This window comes from Ascaphus truei, chromosome 3 (genome assembly GCF_040206685.1).
Source record: "Ascaphus truei isolate aAscTru1 chromosome 3, aAscTru1.hap1, whole genome shotgun sequence".
Taxonomy (NCBI): Eukaryota; Metazoa; Chordata; class Amphibia; order Anura; family Ascaphidae; genus Ascaphus; species Ascaphus truei.
The window spans coordinates 192161028-192175561 of record NC_134485.1 but is presented as its reverse complement, the minus strand read 5'-3'; the positions used below and the strand labels follow the sequence as shown (position 1 = coordinate 192175561).

The following is a 14534-nucleotide window of genomic DNA, read 5'->3' as shown; positions in this document are numbered from 1 at the left end:
ACTCAGGGTATTCTCATAGGTTTCCTTCAATGTACACAGCTCTGTGCTGCGAGCGTAGACCTCATGGCGTGAGAGTTCCAGCTCTGCTTTAAGCGCGCTAGCCTCTTGCCGAGAAACCCCCAACTCTGTGATGAAGTTTTGCACATCTTTCTGGGACATCTCATAGCATAGTTTCCAGTCAGTTCTTGTTTTCTTTGATTCGCTTGGCTCTCTGCCTATGATGGTAGCAGTAGCCTTTGTCATCTCTAGGCGTGTCGTCATTCCTGGGACGATTGCGCCAGGCCCTATGGGCTGTTGCTCATCTCGGCGCCTTTCTGACGCATGTCCTGACAGTGCAGGTTCAAGTGGCTCGGTCACTTCCCCTGTGACTTGAGGAACAGTTTTCTTTCTTTTTGCTTTATTAGCTCCAGAGATATCAGTGGTACTGGGCACACACTCACTGTTATCAGCTTCCACATCTTGCTTGCACTCACAGGGCGTTGCTTGCTTTTGCAGCTGTTTGTCTTTGAAAATTTTGGGGCACACATCTTCCATGTGACCTACTTCACGACAGGCCCAGCATACTAAATTCATCTGTGGGTACGGCTCTCCTCCAGGGTCGTGATCATAGTATGGCCTGAAGGGACACTGTTTTGTATGGTTACGTACATTACACAACAAACATTTCACGTCGGCCATTTTAGAAACCCGGCAGGGACAATTTGCTAGCTGCAATTTCACTTACTTCAGCAGCTTACATACAGCACTTGCTAGCTGCAAATTCACTCACTTCAGCAAAAGGCATTAGCTTTACAAACAGCACTTGCTAGATGCAAAAAAAATTTTTTCTCTTCAGCAAAACATTTTGGTTTTCTGTTTGGGTTCAGGGTGCTATTGCATCCACACTTCGCACATTCTCTGTGTATGCTAGAAGCACAACTGATATACACAGCGGGACAGACTTCACTCATAGCATCTGTACTTTAGTTCAGCTGGGCGGCCATTTTAACCCCCCGCATTTATTTGCAAACCCCCAGACTTTTTAGTGTCTGCCCGCATTCTCCACCATATGTGACAAACGCCCCTCTTTTGTAGTGCTGACGTCTGTCTGGGTTCTTCCCGACACAGTCTTCTAGGGTTATTTAATACAAAAAACAGGATCATGCAAAGTATTAAGCTGCTTAACTCAGGCTTCTGCCTGCTTTATTTTCATCCAAGTAAGGTACTGCAGCTTTAACATGTGTAGGTTAGAGGTACTCAGATACTTTCATTCAGCAGTTCACTCATTTCATTGTTACAGTATTTCCCACACTGTATTTTCACTAAAAAGAAACCAAATTATATAAACAAAATCCTATCCCTTTCAGGGATCTAACTACACATAGAATCAGTCTCTCTAACAGCTGCTGGCCAACTAACCTGGTTCCCCAGCTTAAAACAATGCTCTCTCATTTAGGGTCACTTAGATACAGCACAGTCTTTTAGCAACAGCAGTAAACATTTGTTTGGTCTTATCTGTTCGTGGTGGGAACTCGGTCCCGTGTCCAGGCAAATCCTCTGGTACTGTGATACTTGGAGGGGCCGTCAACCCCGATACTGGATGCAGGGGAGCAGCGATACCCCCAGCCTCCAGGCTCCAAGGAGAGAGAGAGAGAAATGCAAAACCTCTCTGCTCTAAATACCTGTGCATGTGATTAGAAGAGCAGGTGAGGGAGAACTAGAGCCATGGTAATCTGTGGTCTGGATTTTCCATCCAGCTGCCTGAGTTAATGGGAAGCTGTGGAACGGATCATTTGTAACTATTCCTGCACTTTCTGCTCTAAAATGGGGCAGAAAGCTGCCTAACATCTTTGGACTATGTCACAATATATATATATATATATATATATATATATATATATATATATATATATATATATATATATATATATATATATATAATATATATAAACACAAGAATTATACATATTTACACTATACAAAGTGAGATCTCCTCCTCCTGGGAACGAGCATATATATATACATATATATTCTTGTGTTTATATATATACATATATATATATATATATATATATATATATATATATATATATATATATATATATATATAAAAACACAAGAATATATATATATATATATGTATATAAATATGCTCGTTCCCAGGAGGAGGAGATCTCACTTTGTATAGTGTAAATATGTATAATTCTTGTGTTTATATATAATATATATATATATATATATATATATATATATATATATATATATATATATGTATATATATATATATATATGTATATATAATATATATAAACACAAGAATTGCAAGCTCCGTCGCGTAACTTGGTATAAAATAATTTAATAAAATAAAAAAGTCAAAAGGTCTTGTACTCACAAGGGGAGGATTAAAAATGGCAGACTGTAAAAACTCTACATGTCATCAAGAGGATTTCAGGCAGGGTGTCTCTTTCCTCGTGGTAAAAAACCTCCATGAGAGTGTTTCAAACACAGTTAAAGAGTCCGTTCAATTAGATCCGCTGGAAAACTGCTGCCAGATGAGTCTTGAATCAGTCCAGTTTCTCTCAATGTTCCGGCTTCCGTGTCATCCGGTATAGGATACCAGTGCACATCCCTATGCGTTTATTCACATGACTTCATCAGGGATGATTGGTTAAATACCCAAAGTTGCTAGGCAACCAGATCCAGCAACAATACAATTAACTAATCAAGTGTACTAGCATACAAGCTGAATGCAATAATATAACTGGAATAAGTTAAATAGCTCAAATTAAACATGAAACAGTGATAGCATATAAACTAAACAAAGGCAATTATAACACATATAGATCATTACCATAAAAAACATATATGCAATTTGTGTTGCCGGGTTTGTAGCTGTATAGAGATTAACCCTAAATATTGAGGACGGGTTGAAAACTAGTCTAATAATGGCTGGAGTACAAGAGGATTATTTGATTCCATGAGAATGAGGAGTTCAGAACAAGAAGATCAGATTTAAGCTATAGCTGAGGATTATTTGTGGTCTTAAACTAGAATAGGGGTGTCTATGTGTATATATGTGAAGCTTTCGTATTTACTATAGTGTTACAGTAAAAGCTGCCAGATCCATACAGTAATGCAACACAATGACATATAGGAAAATGTTTTGCAAGGGAGTTACACCATATTCACACTCATTTCTACAACACCTGGATAATATTCCTCCTTTGTATCACCTTCACCTATCCATTATTATCTGTAGGATTCTATATGGGTAAACATTACCTTTTATAGTTTATATTTGGTGCTTTTTTCCCATCTTGTTTATTAATTCACAAATACTTTTTATCATTGTATTCTATTTACTCCTTAATTTTGGTATTTTTTTTGTAATGTACACAACGTCATTTATGTTTTTTACAAGTAAAACAAAATATTGCATTGATAAATTGCACATTAATTTTATAAATAGTTGTAAACTGGTGGTCATATTCTAAATACGAAGCAATCAAAGGATCTAATATGGCCTGAGATTTCATAGAGAATAGGCAAATGGGCAGACTAGTTGGACCAATTGGTTCTTATCTGAATTTCTATGTTGTTTCTCTCTTTCCCCAAATGTAAGCTTATACTTGACACAATGAAGACATATTAACAAACCTTTGGCAAAGCATTAATTAAAAACTTTGTAAAGCATTGAGCCTTGGTAAATTCTCTTAATGAATTTAATATTACAGCTCAACCCCGTTATAACGCGATCCGTTACAACGCGAATCTGCTTATAACGCGGTGCAAGCGTGGCTCCCAATTTTCGTATTTATGAATACTTTACAACACGATTATTGGTATCTTAAATACTTTTATTGTACATTATTTTTAACGCGATCTGCATATAACGCGATGTGATTCTTTGGACCCCAAGCACAGCGTTATAAGGGGGTTGAGCTGTATCATTTTCTACCTGTATAGAGCCTGAAAGATCAGAAGTAAACATTACTACAAGGCAACGAATGCAAGAATCCACAGAACAAGATCCAACCACTTTTATCCCCTGCTGTCTCCAATTTACACTTGCACCTGTCTCCTCTCCTATATCAGTAATTGCATACTAAGTAATATGAAAGAGATAGGATAACAAATGAGTTGTGATAGTAAACTGAGAAAAGCAGCAGGAGACCAGAAAAATACAAACTTGGGTTGAGCTACAGAGACAAAGCTAGTCAAAGCAAAAGAAAAGCTGGGAAATAATTTGTAATATACAGCACATTGAATGCCATACTTACAATATACAGGAAAGGAACCAATACGCATAACATTAGTATAGGCCAGCTCTAAAGCGTGTAGGGACCAAGAAGGAACATAGGATGAAAATGAAACAGTACCACTAATTAGCTGTGTGGAATCAGGAGTAAGATGTAGTCAGCTTGACAGATTCACTTCTGAGTGACCTTTTCTCAGTGGTTTTCAACCTTTTTTGTTGGGGAACTCCAGAATTCGATTTTAAAATTCTGGGGAACCCCAACCCTCGCCCCCTGTCTCCCCACCCCAGTCGCTTGTCTCTCTCTCCCACTTGCGCACTTACACACTCTCCCACGTACACACACAAACACTCACTCACCCACCTACACACACACTCTCCCACTTACACTCTCTCCCACACACACACTCTGACCTCCTGTCGGGACCCGTTCAGCAGTGAAGCACTTGGAATGTGTTTTTCCCCCTCCCCTCCCTGTGAGAGGGCAGTGAGAAGTATGGCAGTGAGCTGCCGGCTGCTGCTTCGGGAGCCGGGTCACTGCTATGCGAGGGTGCTGCCGCGCCGCCAGTCTGGAACAGCTTGGAGAGTTGTCCCGGCTCTCCCTCCCTGGCGGCTGCAGAACTTCTGAGGGGGAAATCACTGCGCTTATCTGATACAGGTTAACCACTCTTCCAGAAGAGAACTATTGGATTCATTTTAGAACAAGTAGTGGAATGGAAATCATTGTCCATTAACGTGGTAAAGTTTATTAGAAGCTATTTGTTTATGTGGCATTAGTATCTAACCTGACTGAAAAGAAATGTGTGAATTTTCAACCATCATTAAACCAGTGATCCATTATATACTGTATACAGTAAGAGTTTGTACAGTACACTCACCAATCTTTGGAGTTATTCTTTTATTTTTTGTGTCTGTTTCAACTGGGAGTGGGGAAAGTTAATTAAATATCTCTGTTGGAAGCTGACCATGAGGAACAACTTTAATTAGCTGCTGGCAGACAGCTGGCTTCACAGATTTATTTATTTTGTTAGTCTAAGTTTTATATGGTAGAAGCTGCATTCAACAACACCATGTTAACATTCTATATAGTGATTTAAGTTCAGGACATCATTAAAAAAAAAGTAAATATATTATTATTGTCATCGTCATTATTTGGGTGTTCTTTTTCATGGAGCTTGCAGTATACACAGTTATTTTAACTGGACATGCGACTTGTACACATTTACACTCACTCGTGGTACTGTTGGAGATCAAGACTGATGTCCCAATAAGAACGTAAAAGCTGAAGCTATATATATATATATATTAAAACAAAACACAATAGCGCAATAACACAAGCAAAAAGTTCTCAAATCATATGCAAAATAATATAAATAAGACCCCAAAAAACAATATAAATGTAGGGGTATAGGATCAAATAAGCAAACTTGGTAGTGCAGGTATTGTTCCAAGCTTCAAATCAGGGAGAATCTATTAACCAAATGTAGGAGCGGGGGGCAGCCGAGTCCAAAGGAGGAATCACTTCCACAACTGAAATGAAAAAGAAAAGAAAAAGCGCACCCCCTAGTGCATTATCTTCACAGTAAGAAGATGATAAATTAATTCAGATGGTAGGCAATGCACACTTACAAGAAATAAATATGAAGAGTTCACATAAAAGGTATCTTTAAAGAGCATCGAATTACCAGCCGGTAGATGAAATATGGGGACACAACCAACTCACTGCGATCACCATGGGCATATAGGGTCTCTCATATTACAGACAGTTTGTGATGATCAGTCCATGGTGCAGCCCAGGCTTAACCGCGTGGTCCTCACCCGACAACATATATATATATATATATATATATATATATCACCTGTTCCCCACCTTGTGTGAGAACATGCGGCTACCTGATGTTACTGGTGCAGTGCGTACCTGTGAGGCTGGAACAGGAAGCCTTGAGATACTCCGCGGTGGTGTGGCGAGACATCAAGACAGGTTTTCAAGGTTAGTTCCTCAGGTTACAGTGCCTCCAGCCAGCGAGGAACCCGTGGTGACCAGGACGGTCCATGCTGCCACTACATCAGATGACCAGACAGTTATCCACACAAAGCCTTCCCTTTGCATAAGGCCCTGCAGGCCCCATCTAGCTCCTTATCCCTGATGGTACACACGATAATACATCCACTCCACAATCAAACATCCAATTGACAAAACAAATATAACAATATATATGGTATATACACACACACACATCTGGATTAGGAAAGTCTGAAGGGAAGAGGAAAGGAGACTACATAAAAGTCCCCTAATGGCAAAACTGCGGATATTTTGGACACAAAAAGGCACCATCTATAGGAAATCAAATATTTTGCATTGGAGATATGGACGCAGGGCCTGAGACAGGTGAGATGGGGCCTGGGCACATCTCAAATGTTTCACAATTTAAATATAATTTCAATATAATTTGACGACCTGTATAACATTATACAAATTGAAAATTGAAACTAATTAAAATGATGCAAAAAATGCTACTTACCTATAATTTGTCAGCAGTGTCGAACTCGAATACCGCACGTGTTGCCAGCGTTTATAACATTTTGTTAGGTTATGTGTCTCAACATATTGCAGCGAAACAAAAACACATCACTAACACCACCCATTCGTATCCACGGATACCACTTACACACGGCGAGAGTACGATGCACTATAGTGGAGGGACACTGGACTGTATCTCGAAAACCATTTAAAATATGAAATAATGTCATACTTGTTGCAAAGATGTTCTAAATATTATGTAAAATATTTGGTTAAGATCAAATAACGCGTTCATAAGTTATTCTAAAATAAAACGATTTGAGTGTTTAGGGCACTTCCTGGGAGTCGATCAGGCTCAAGTTTGAACTTGTCCATTCCCTTAGGAATAAAACCCCTCATTCCAAATTTTAAGTAAATCTGTCAATTTTAACGGCAGTTATCGTGGATACAGACAGAAGGAAAGTTGGACAGCATGTCAAAAAACGTTTTTACTGATTCCTGGAGGTCTGATACATGGAGATCTGTCAAAAAAACGGAAATTTAATTTTATTCAATACTTTATTCAATACTTACTTTATTCTATACATAGTATGATAAGTCATAAGAGAATGCCCGTCACTAATCTCAGTTTCCTTAATTCAAAAGCACAACAAAACACGATTTGAAAATAAAATGTAATTTTGGAGAGGTAGTCGATAAGCCATCATCGCTATCTTTCTCTATCTCTACATAGTCCAACCGTCTCTTCCCCATTAACTGTTGATCGGTGCTTATTTGCACCAGGGTATATGTTAAATATATTAGAATAAATACTGTATATTGAAGACATAACCTTAGAATACATTTTGGGGCCTGTCTGTGCCCGGGCCAAATGGCCCTGCTGCCCCCGTCTATCTGGCTATGTGTGGAGGCATACTAGATGTACAGTATTATTTTTTTATAAATATCGTTCTGATTTTTAAATATATATTTTTAATATGTTATGAAATATAAACCCTGCGTGGAAAAGACCTTTGTAAAAAGTGTAATGTGGATATGTTGGAATCTGGGAAACGGCTCTTCCATTAGCATTTCTTGTATATGCAATCCAGCACCTTAGCTTTAACAGCAAACAGAAAACGGAGTATTAGTCAAGCTTCATTCATCAGTAATTTTGCTTATGTGTGTCCAAAAGAACTCACCTGAATATAGATCTGTCAAGTTTGATACAGGTAAGACTGGTTTAATGAAATAGTCCAATAGGACTATAATAATATTGAGAAGGTGTTTCTTTTTCCTTCTAGTCCCTTGGAATGTCACAAAGACCTCTTGTTGTAGATTGTTGGCTGAATGAAGTAACCTAAACTGTACCACATCTGGTAGGGCCATAAAAGTAGTTGCCTGACAGAGAACTACTAAGCTAATGTCACTTAGTGAAAGAACCTTTATTGTCTGCATGGTCTTTTACCGAAAAGGCTTCTGCTCAGTTGTATATCTGTGCTTTAGGAAAAATATCATTAGACTTAATGATGAGGCTGTAGAGTCAGAACACATCTACTATATGTATTGTTTATTCTGATAGAACTGAAGTGCTGTTGTACATGGACATGGATCAGGTTGTTGAATAGCTGACACTTAATGAGATTTCTGATGCTTAGATGAATTATAACTGATCATTAGTAAAGATCACCTCTATGAATGCACATTAGATTCACAATATGTAGCTTCATGCTGTCACTCTTTGCAAGACACCATGAAATGTTTACAGTATTAAAACATGGGCTGTTTAAACACATCATGTGAACTATTTTCATGAGCTATATTGTATTGCAGACATTGGGTTATCATTTAAGTACAAATGTGGAATTATTGAGTGATCAGTAATAAAAAGTTGCTTCTAGTAGACTTTTAGGGAATACTTGACTGATCCTAATCTGGAAAAAACCATCAGGAAATTCAAGGAAAAGCAAGGGACGTATAGATCAGAGGTAATTCATTATATACCTGTGTATCTCATATGACATAACTTCTATACGATTTAGTGGCAGTACTGATGCAGTTTATTGAGATACACAGATGTAGCATACTGAATGGGTTGCAAGGTGACTTCCAGCTCTGGAAGGTGTGTTATAGCATAAGAGTGTTTAGTAAATATGACCCAAGGGTCCTCTAAGCAATTGTTTGCCATAAGACACCTTCCACTTATTAAATGTGGCCTGTATTTTTTTAGAACCAAAATGCACTGCACTTCCATGAGAAGCATATGAACAGATAAGTATAGTAATCTGATGTAACATAGTTACATAGTAGATGAGGTTGAAAAAAGACATACGTTCAAGTGCACATACATGTGGCAAGATGTGCATTGAGTGGCATCTTCAATCCTGCTCATTGCAGCAACTATGAAGTTTATAAGTACTAACAGTAAACTATACTTCAATATACTGAAACAGCCCTCACTAAAATCTGATGACCTCAATGCTGCCAAAGACAGAGGTCATTACACTCAGCTCATATTACTCGACCTCTCTTCAGCATTTTACACCGTGGACACCCTCTTCTCCTTCACATTCTCCATACTCTTGGTATACGGGAGCAGGAATCTGCCATTTTTCGTCCGCTCCGGCGGTTGGCTTCGGGATGACGTCATCAAATTCTGACATCACGGGGTCCTGATCAAGGTCGCTCACATCATCCACTGCATCGAAGTTGGGTCCGGAGGGTACCTTCTCATTGAACATCTCCACTGGTTCCTGCTGGGAGCAAAGGGTTGGTATCTCATCGCTCCGAAGATACTGTAGCCTGAAGACTCACTGGAGGTGAGGTTCGGCTGCAGGTCAACTCACGGGAGGCTGTCACCTCAGAGCCACCCGTCGCTGCCTCTTGATTGAACGGCACCATCATTCGAGGTCTCCGGTAGGGTTGTTATCTTTGGTGAAGACAGTAGGTACAGTATATGGGCCAGTGGGGGCTGTACCATAAGAGCTGGATCACTGCTCATGCGGGGTAAAGATCTGGGCCTTTCAGCGCGCTCTTGGATCGGTTCTGGCTGAGGAACAGTCTCAGGTACTGAGTCGACACTGACGGTAACAAAGGAAGCCTCCCCATCATCAGACCCGGTATCAGGATCGGTCAACTCTTTAGAGGAACAGGCCGTAGATATTAGTGGCCAGGGTGCGAAACAGCTTGCACCACACTCCGGGCACGTAGCTCCCCACATAAGGTCTCAGCCCGGAAAAGCACAATTGGGACACAAGCACATCAAGCGGGTGGTCTCTCCGATTTTTACCTCCAGGAAACACCCTGGCAAGGACTAATGTCCCATAACACAGTTGGCCATTGTAAACTTGACTATAGTGCGTGGATGCAGAAGCACAGGTAGGGTAGCTCCTCAGTTGCTGCTGGCTCCGAAGAACTGAGGGTGCGGTCGGATGGAGATTAGAGGAGGGTCCCACAGTGACAGGGCGTGACCTGGACTCCTGGCTGAGCCAGTCACATCGCTGGTTCTGGCTTTCGCACTATAGGCGGATCCCAAATCCACAGGAATAGGGTGCTCCTAATAGAACATGTTGTGATACACGTACTTGCTGCATCCTCGCTCGATGCAGCCTAGTGGCCTTTGGCAGGATTCTGGTTGCCATTTTGAGACAAACTAAATTCGGCTCCATTTACTGGTTTAACTTGTGTAGTTATCACCAGCTCCTCAATCTGGGGAGCAGGCATGTCATCTGCGGCTGAAAATGGATCTCTATTTTTGTGAACCTGTGGGAGGGAATCTTGATTTTGAGATTAGTTCAGGAGAAGAAGGGGATTGGGATGATTTTTCCAGCGAGTCTTCTGAATCTGATTGGGAATCTTCTTTAGGGATAGCACCAGTAGCCAAGGTATTCCCTAGATGTGTCCCTCCTAATTCCTCTGCTATAAGTGACAATGTAGTTGCTTATTATACGAATAAATGGAAGGTAGGCCGGTCCATTTATATGGACAGAGTTGAGTACAGGCATACCCCGGTTTAAGGACACTCACTTTAAGTACACTCGCGAGTAAGTACATATCGCTCAATAGGCAAATGGCAGCTCACGCATGCGCCTGTCAGCACGTCCTGAACAGCAATATCGGCTCCCTACCTGTACCGAAGCTGTGCGCAAGCGGGGAGACTATAGAGCCTGTAATACATGTGTTATTTACATCAGTTATGCACGTTTATGACGATTGCAGTACAGTACATGCATCGATAAGTGGGAAAAAGGGAGTGCTTCACTTTAAGTACATTTTCGCTTTACATACATGCTCCGGTCCCATTGAGTATGTTAATGCGGGGTATTCCTGTAAGTGTCAGAAGGGCAACCCAGGAAAGTGTTTTCTGTAATAGTACCAGACGCTTACAGGGCCTTAGTCAGGAAGCCAGAACCAAATCACTATTATTGAGATCCTTTATGTTGGGAGGGACCTGGGGTTCTGTCTAGACAGCTTGTTTTCTCTTGAATAAAAATGTCATGTACTATGGTAAAATATAGGTGTAATAGTGACATAAAAAAAGTGCCTGATCCATTAAGATGAACCAAGGGGCTTAATCAACAACATTTTCAGCTAACTTTGGCTATTACTTCTGGATTTCTCTGGAAGAAATGTGAGGACTCTATTAGAATAAATAATTTAGATAGATAGCTTTAGGATTCCCTTCCTAGTTTTTTTTTAGCTAATGGCATTCATGTTGGCTAAACGATATGCTGCTAGCGAGATTCATGTTGAGCCCTTTAGAAGCTCAAGCTATCATTTAATATCAGTAAAGAACGGATAAATGTTAGAAATATTATTATAATTCTCCGAAAGTTCACCAACATATTCCATAGCGCAGTACAATAAAGGATGGAAGTGATGGACATATGAATAATATATAACATTGCCATAAATTTACTAGCAGTGCTATTCCCTAAGATTTCTTCGGGTGCATGAAGACACGAATGGACCTTAAATTGTCTTCTGGCATCAAAAGTGACTTATGAAATAGCACCACCTAGTAAATATGAGCCTGCACCTCTATCAGGAAGCTATGTTAAGTGTTTGCACTAAATCACTATTTCCAACACATCCCATTAAGCAGATAGAACGTGTTTCATTATTTATATGACAACATTTCTTGATGTGTACCTGATACATGCATCACTTGCAGCAGATGCTGCTGTAATTCTAAGCTGTTAACGTATGCTTGGGACATAGCAATAAATATAACACATGTTGATTAATGGTGAATAGTTAAAGGCTCATCAATTATGTATGATAGTGATATTAAAAATGTGTACTGCTTGTTACATTTCTACATTTGAAAAATAAACGTGGTATTTACTTAATTATTTACAATCCTCATTTTTCCTTTCAACGGCAGTGACACTCGAGAAAAGCATAAGAGCAAAACTAACAGCAGCAAAAGCTCCAGTAAGAAAAAGTTTCACTTTTTGTGTTCTTTGTGACTAAAATATAAATTTATAAGAGGTTGTCGCAGTGGAAACTTCTTCCTTTTAGTGTTGTGATTGATTGGTTTCAAGGTGTACTGTAGCTTCTCTCAGTAGACACTTATATGACCTATATTCTTTGGTTTTTCTCGTCTCTCTCTGCTCTTGGCATAGCGGGGAAAGATACGCACTGAACTATCAAGTAGTGGTGGGAGAAAAAGTGAGATGACCAGGCAGTGTCCTAACCTTATTATTTTAATAATTCAGTAAGGCGACATCTATCAGAAAAGGTAACGTTTACACTAAAGTAGAAATCTTTTACTTTTTTATGACTGATGTAATTGCAGTCATTTTAAGTTCAGGCATTTCACGTCAAGGCACTAAAATACGGGACAATTATGTGCCCCCACAGACCATTCTGCGACAACGGGACAAGTCAATGAAATAAGGTACAATACCATATATATGGGATGTCTGGTAACCCTAATATTACGTGATTTTGATGGTTATGCTAGTAATACCATCCTTATGAGCAGTGGTCGACAAATCACCAAAAAATCTACTCGCCGAACAAAAAAATCTGCTCGCCACCTAGTACCACACGTGTGCTGCTTGGGCCAATAGGAGCTCGCCACGATGTTAAATCCACTCGCCCGGGGCATGCAAATGTATAGGTTTGTCGAACACTGCTTATGAGCTTCTCAGGGTAGTGAGAATGGTGCCAATCCCTCATTCAGTACAGAGAATCCCTCATTCAGTACAGAGGAGAGGGGGTACACTCACCCCCTCTATTGATCACAGGAATGGGATTAATGAAATTATAGCTAAAACCAAAAGGAGTCACAACCCCTTTTTGATATTGCGGGTTTGTGCGTTTCGCAAAAATTGTGTTAGATTTTGCAAGTTTGCAGCTCTTATTTATATATCGCCACACAGTGAGCAAAACATGGTATGTGTGCCCCATTTATAGACTCCACATTAGGTTTGAGAGAATTTAGCAAATTGGCATATTAAACAATATTGCAAAGCTCATTGTTTTAATGCTCAGAGAATTGCTTGCAAACTCTGTCTAAGCTGCAGCTTTCTGGAAGACTCAAAACGGGCTTATTTTTCAACTTCATGCAAAAGCTTTGCACATCTCTACACACAAAGCAATGGGCCTGGAACAAATCCCCTATTCTTTTCTGGTAGGTGAGAGAATCAAGGTGCTTTCTCGTAGGGCGACCTTTTGGATAGTCTAGCTAAATAGCTCGAGTCTAGGAGGTCTCAATGAGAATCTGGACACTAGTTCTACTGTCTAGTGTACAGTTTCTCACTTTAGGTCTGGATTCATTATTTCATTTGATATATATTCATATATATATTTTTTCAGTACATCTAGCAATTGGATAAAATTCATTAACATATATCATTATATTTTATGTTGTCATTGTATATTATTTATATTTATATATCAGATCATTGATTTTTCATATTACTAATGTATGAGTTACTACGCAGTGGTGCCTTTTGATCCTCAACATATTTGGTTTGTTTATAGTAATATAACATATAGCATCCTGAAAAAATGGTGGTACTACCTATAATACATACTAAGCTTAGGATATTGGATTACCCTGATGGGCTATGATGACATCCTGTTGGTCTCTATGCTACTGCCACTTCAATAACATGTGTGCTTTAATCCTACGCTGATGTTTATGCCCGCTCTTCCATTTGTCATTTTGTATGTTCTCCTCACTGTCTCACTCACCCGTCCCACATGAGCCCCGCTCTGTTTACATATCCGCGTCAGTCTCTACGAGTCACAGCAAACTATGACACACGGTAGAGGAGTGCGCATGTGCAGGCATCGTTGCTATGCCTGCCAGAGACGCTATACTCCGTCGGCTGGAAAATGAACAAACACACGGGACAGCCAGCATACCGGAGGACATTTTCCAATATGGCAGTCCGCTGCAGATTGAAGACCTTCTGAGATGCATGGGTTACATTTTATAATTGAAGAGATTCTCAGGACTGAATGCAGCCCCTAGGTGCTCAATGAAACAACATATGTGTAGGCATATTTGGTTGTTTGGAGATTCTTGAGAAGAGTCTATAAACAATGTTAGTAATATTTCTTTATATAACCACTCCTCCTGTCCCCTTTAGAATAATAGCGTGTAGAATAACGTGGATAGTAACAAGGAGGCAACTAGCTAAACCTGTTTAGCACCAGCGTGTTGCAGATATTGTACTCACGGTTGCCCGTTTGAAGACGCTAAGGGGGAGGAGGGACAGGCAGAGTCCGCCACGCAGCTCCAGACCACAACCGCAGCTGTTGAGAAGAAGCCGGCTCAGCGTT

At 39.9% G+C, this 14534-nt stretch overlaps 1 protein-coding gene and 1 long non-coding RNA gene across 4 annotated transcripts in view; one reads left to right on the top strand and one right to left on the bottom strand.

Annotated features, from left to right (window-relative positions):
- Window positions 1–14534, top strand: part of SRRM3 (serine/arginine repetitive matrix 3) — a 524720-nt gene that overhangs the window by 71508 nt on the left and 438678 nt on the right. The window lies entirely within an intron of this gene.
- The window catches only part of LOC142489308 (uncharacterized), a 9304-nt gene continuing 88 nt past the window's right edge, over window positions 5319–14534 (bottom strand). The window contains exons 1-3 of the long non-coding RNA XR_012799837.1: window positions 14432–14534; window positions 6153–6295; window positions 5319–5764 (exon numbers count right to left, since the gene is read on the bottom strand). The exon at window positions 14432–14534 is cut by the window's right edge and continues 88 nt beyond it. This is a non-coding gene — a long non-coding RNA (uncharacterized LOC142489308). The remainder of the gene's footprint in view (window positions 5765–6152; window positions 6296–14431) is intronic.